The sequence below is a fragment of the Alosa pseudoharengus genome, unplaced genomic scaffold, assembly GCF_046254945.1.
Source record: "Alosa pseudoharengus isolate Yale_2024_CS ecotype anadromous, Long Island Sound unplaced genomic scaffold, YU_APseudo_1.1 YU_APseudo_1.1_scf_80, whole genome shotgun sequence".
Classification (NCBI taxonomy): domain Eukaryota; kingdom Metazoa; phylum Chordata; class Actinopteri; order Clupeiformes; family Clupeidae; genus Alosa; species Alosa pseudoharengus.
The window spans coordinates 92,501-98,821 of record NW_027468871.1 but is presented as its reverse complement, the minus strand read 5'-3'; positions in this window follow the sequence as shown (position 1 = coordinate 98,821).

The following is a 6,321-nucleotide window of genomic DNA, read 5'->3' as shown; positions in this document are numbered from 1 at the left end:
CCCAACTGAAGGCCAAGTGGCCTTGCCCCTAAAATGGTGAAATTCTAAGCCTGATTGTGGGTATGGCCCGTTATGAAGGCCAGTCAGTCTTTTAGCCCCGTTCATTGGACTAATACTAAAGGAGGACTTTGTTTACTACTCTGGTCTGGATTGAAACTTTGTGCCTTCCTTGTTCTTATTGCACACTACCTTAATGTTGCATCTCTTTGTTGTTGCTCATGTAGAGCAGTGCTGATTGAGCCCAGTTTATAATTTAAATGATTGCATTAGCCAAAGTAATGGGCTAGGGACACAGGCTGCTTAGATTTGTACACCTTAAATGTTTCATTTTTTGTACTTCACCTCAAGCCTGAAGTATTTTTTGTAGCTCAAACAAATGTTTTCAAAATTGTGCAGTACAGTTGCCACATTGTAATTGACTCATATTTGTGCATTCATTCAATTAAGGTGATTGAGTTTTAGTTAAAGAAACAGTTCATGAAACATCCTACAAATGCAGGCTCATTTAACACAGAAAAAGGATAGCCTGTCATACACTATGCCTGTTATTTTAGTTGGCTTTACATTCTGCTATGTTGCACATAGTTGTTCAGGTACAATGTTTTATCATTTGTGAAGAAGTCAAATTTGCCCTATTTGTTGTGGGCATTGTCAAGATTATCTCAGGGAGAGTGTAATCCAAACTGTTGTTTGAGACAATTAAAAAATAAAAAATAAACATGGCACTTTTTCCCTAAATTAAGTTGAAGTATTTTTCTTATTTTGCACAGACAATGTTAACATTTGGAAAGCCTTGTTGCATTCAAGAATGCATCCAGTGGGGCATCACAATAACATTAAGCATGTTGTGTTAATTCCACAACAGGAGATATGTGATGTTACCTAAATTAGTTTTTAAGAAAAATAACCCACATATCGACATCGGTATCGGCTGATATCGGAATCGAAATTTGAGAGTTGGACAATATCGGCATATCGGATATCGGCAAAAAAGCCAATATCGGACATCCCTAGATATAATGTCATTTTTGACACTTATATTAGTAGATAGAGAGGATATGATGTCATTTTTGATGCGTATATTGCTCATAAGCTAACGCACACTGGAGAAAAGCCATATCAGAGTGTTCAGTGCTGTAAGACCACACACACGGGAGTGAAGCAGCACGAGTGCTCAGTGCGGTAAGACCACACACACGGGAGTGAAGCTGCACGAGTGCTCAGTGCTGTAAGGCCACACACACGGGAGTGAAGCTGCACGAGTGCTCAGTGCGGTAAGACCACACACACGGGAGTGAAGCCGCACGAGTGCTCAGTGTGTTAAGACCACACACACGGGAGTGAAGCCGCACGAGTGCTCAGTGCGGTAAGACCACACACACGGGAGTGAAGCCGCACGAGTGCTCAGTGCTGTAAGACCACACACACGGGAGTGAAGCAGCACGAGTGCTCAGTGCTGTAAGACCACACACACGGGAGTGAAGCAGCACGAGTGCTCAGTGTGTGGGGAGCTCCTGCTGAAGAGACACCAGATGATCCACACAGGAGAGCGGCCGCACCACTGCACTATATGTGGAAGAGGTTTCATCGGCCGGTCAGATCTCACCCGTCATCTGACCACACATACAAAATAAAGGCCTCATCAGTATTCTCCATAGAAAGCCATACAAAGGAGAAGCCTCATCACAGTTAAAGGATTACTTTATCAAAAAGGAGAAGCCTCATCACGGTTAAAGGATTACTTTATCAAAAAGGAGAAGCCTCATCACGGTTAAAGGATTACTTCATCAAAAAGGAGAAGCCTCATCACAGTTAAAGGATTACTTTATCAAAAAGGAGAAGCCTAATCACGGTTAAAGGATTACTTCGTCAAAAAGGAGAAGCCTCATCACAGTTAAAGGATTACTTTATCAAAAAGGAGAAGCCTAATCACGGTTAAAGGATTACTTCATCAAAAAGGAGAAGCCTCATCACAGTTAAAGCATTACTTCATCAAAAAGGAGAAGCATCATGGTTAAAGGATTACTTCATCAAAAAGGAGAAGCCTCATCACGGTTAAAGGATTACTTTATCAAAAAGGAGAAGCCTAATCACGGTTAAAGGATTACTTCATCAAAAAGGAGAAGCATCACGGTTAAAGGATTACTTCCTCAAAAAGGGCATCTCCCACATACTGAAAACCTTCACAAATATTCTGTGCAAGTACTGACCAAGTCACAGTGCCATGTTTTTATTACTGAATAGACATTGGATCTTTCAATTAAACTTATTTTTTAAGTAGTAGTCTACGGGACACAAGAAAACATCAACACGTTTACCTGTTCAGTTTTTTTGCTTTCTGATGATGAGAACCTTTTGGATTTTACCCAATGCCCCTATTTAATATCTCAAAACAAGAATGGCTTCATTGTATAAAGTTCATAAAGAAGAATTTGTATTTGAAGGACCGTTTGACTGGCCCCTGATCATAGGTGTGGTTGTCCATGTGATCATTTGACCATAGGTGTGATCGTCCATGTGATCATTTGACCATACTGTAGGTGTGGGAGGCCTTGTGTATAATCATATGAGACACATCATACCTGCTACCTGAGGCAAGTCGCAGGTCATTGTCTATATATATTTTCTATAAAAGTGCTTATGAATGTAACTAAAGATTAAGATTAATTTCACACATATGAAAGTGGTTCCATTTTACCTGCTCCTCCTCCTCTGTCTTCTGTGTATCTGGTGATGAACTGCAAGAGCAGGTGATTCAGTAAAATAAACACACACACACACCAGCTTTTGAAACGTATTTTTATTGGCCATAATCTGTATATAGCTGAGCTGCCTCCATTTTAGTATGTGTCTACTCAAGACGCCTAATATATAATCTGTGTGTGTGTGTGTGAGAGAGAGAACGAGAGAGAGAGAGAGTAGATATATTCCATCAGACCAGTGTATATCTGTGTGAGTGTGTATCTGTGATGAGTGTGTATCTGTGTGAGTGTGTATCTGTGTGAGTTGGTGAGTGTGTATCTGTGTGAGTGTGTATCTGTGTGAGTTGGTGAGTGTGTATCTGTGTGAGTGTGTATCTGTGTGAGTGTGTATCTGTGATGAGTTGGTGAGTGTGTATCTGTGTGAGTGTGTATCTGTGATGAGTTGGTTAGTGTGTATTCTCATTCTATTTTTTTCCACTCTTCTCCAAACATGCACAACTCAGCTTAACCTTTATTGACCCAGGGACATGGCCTGAGATTGGCATAAAAAAGGGAAGCATTAAACCCAAATGACACCATGTCCATTTCAATTGTGGGGGTGAGAAAATGATTATTTTGGGATGTTTTTCAACCAGGGGGACCTGGGGTCCGTTGCACAAAAGCAGAATTAAGACATCCGGGATAAGTTACTGAGCTGCGCTCAATGAATCCAAAACAAGAGTGTGCAAGCTTAATTGGTTGCACAACGAGCAAGCCAGGATGAGCAGACACGGATTCATCAAGCCAGGTGAAACCTATGCTGGATAAGTGCGCGCTCATGGCTCCCTCAAATAGACCCCGCCACCGATCACAGATTCACTGATTCACCATGGCAATTAGAGCGACTTCATTGCTTCTTCTACGGTGTGAAGTAGGTAGCGATAGCCTTTTCACAACAGCAACAAACAGCAACACCTCTGTTTAGGAGAATATTGCAACTAGTTCCGCGACCACCATGCGCGAAATGGTTAGGCACTCCCGTGATGTCACATTGTCGCGTGACAGGTCGGTATGTAAAAGCGAATTAATGATCACAAACATTTAAATAATGACCGTGGGTCTAGGTATATGTGATGACAATGTGTAGAGGGTAGTGAAATAACTATTGGTTTCCGTTTGTGTTGACTGCTGACTGAGATAAGGGATGAGATTAAATAGATCCTGGAACTTAGCCTGGTCTGGAGCAGGCTAGCTCCACAGAATAAATCGCCATGGTAACTTATACCATAACATATCCTGCTGCCCCCTATCCCGATTTTGTCCAACTCGATCACGGATAAATTGAGCCAGGATAACCAAGATATCCCGGCTTAATCCCTTATCCTAGTTTTGTGCAATAGGCCCCTGGTGACTTTCTCGAAGTAAACAGTAACACTAAAACAAGAGGCTACATTAAGATTAGGAGGAAAAGATCAGGCAGTGTGCCGAGAGACCTGCCCCAATAGTATGTAAGTTAGTAAGTAAGCATATATTTTGATCCCGTGAGGGAAATTTGGTCTCCCAATCTGTGAATTAGTGAAGCACAGTGAACACACAGTGAGGTGAAGCACGCAATGAGCACACAGTGAGGTGAAGCACACACCAACCCGGAGCAGTGACCTGTCTGCTACAGTGGCGCTCGGGGATCAATGAGGGGTTAGGTGCCTTAGTCAAGGGCACTTCAGTCGTGGATGTGGGCATGGGAGAGCAACCCCTTCCCCCGCCCACATTTTTTCTACTGGTCGGGGATCGAACCAAAGATAACTAGGCTATCATTAAAAAGTTGCATTGCTTGCATGATAAAATGTATCAGGTAATCCCCAACAATGTAACTGTAATCTGATTACACAATTTTTTTATTGTAATCTGGGCTGATTATAGTTACTTGATTTTTGTAATCTGATTACGTAATCCAGATTACATGTAATCCGTTACTACCCAACCCTGTGTGTATCTATGACGAGTTGGTGAGTGTGTGTCTATGTGTGTGTGTATCTGTGACGGGTTAACGAGTGTGAGTGTGTATCTGTGTGAGTGTGTGTCTGTGTGTGTGTGTATCTGTGTGAGTGTGTGTCTGCGACGAGTTAGCGAGTGTGTGTCTGTGTGAGTATATTTGTGAGGGGTCTGTGCTGTTCTCAAACTTCCATTTCAAACACACACACACACACATCTCTCCTGTGTCCCTCAGTACCTCCGTCCACCTCTGACAGCGCTCCTGTTTAATCTCCTCCTCCGGTCCTCCAGGCCAGGTGAGGGTCTCTTTCAGCCACCTGGCCCGGGCGGCCACTCTGCAGATATCCATCAGTTTTGACCGCTTCAAAGCAGGGGAGCGAGGCACGTCTGTAGCAGCCCTTTGAGTCCTGGCTGAGTGGCATGACCACGATGACCACACATCGTTTGTAATTTGGACACTTTTATTGTGGTGATTTATTTCTGTATCTATCTGTTTTAAAATCAGAATCAAAGTCAGAGTTTGTAGTGGAAACTTGATTTGTTGTGTGATTGATGCGTGTGGCGTGTGGGCGAGGTAGTGCTCACTCCACACCCACACACACACCACCCCTCCTGTGTGTGTGTGGGGGGGGTCTCAGACCGTGCTCACTCCACACACACACACACACACACACCCCTCCCCTCCTGTGTGGCGTGTGCTCACTCCACAGATGTCACTTAAAGAGACCAGAAACTTCTGTCTTTGATTAAAACAGGATTCATCAACTGAGGAGGATGAAAGGATCCTTCCACTGATCGTTCCAGAGATGAATGTCCAGCGGCTGATGACCTTTAAGCAGGAGGGCTTCTGGGCGTTTCCCAGCATGCCTTTAGAAGTCCATTTCCTGTCCTACACAGTTTGAGGCCATTTAATTAAATCACTAAACACAGCTAATATAATGATTTATATAGGATTAATTAATTAAATCACTAAACACAGCTAATATGATTATTTATATAGGATTAATTAATTAAATCACTAAACACAGTTAATATGATGATTAATATAGGATTTGAAGTTAATAATATGATTTTAAAAGCAAATAAGGGCTTGCTAATTCAGCATATTAGATACGAAAACACACAGCAAACTAGTTTCTGCTATAGACAAAAAGCTTTATTTGTGTTTCATTTTTTCCTGTTGCTTTCCTTTGCCAAAACATGGAACATTTCATAGAACTTAAAACATGTCTTCTCCACATGATTGACAAACAGAAATGAATTGATCTGATAAAAACACCATAAAATGCTCTTCACTTGGAGAAAAAAAAAAAGTCATTACAGGACTACAAGTACCAGAATGCATTGTGACAAGCAGGAAACAACAACAACAATAGCAAACACCTGACTCCTCTAAACTTGTTTGACTGCAGAACTGGTACCATCATTGCTCTAGTAATTCAAGGGTCTACATTATAATTTCATATCACATATGAATAAGGTCTGCTGCTTTTTGAAAAATAAAAATAACATGGAATAAAGTAAAGTATAAAAGTTGTATTCAACTAACTTCTTTTCAAAATGTCATCTGTGTTCTCTGGTGTTACACAATAACTCAGGATTCCTCGTTGTATTTTTTTTTGTTCCTTATTCCATTCTCGAAAATTCA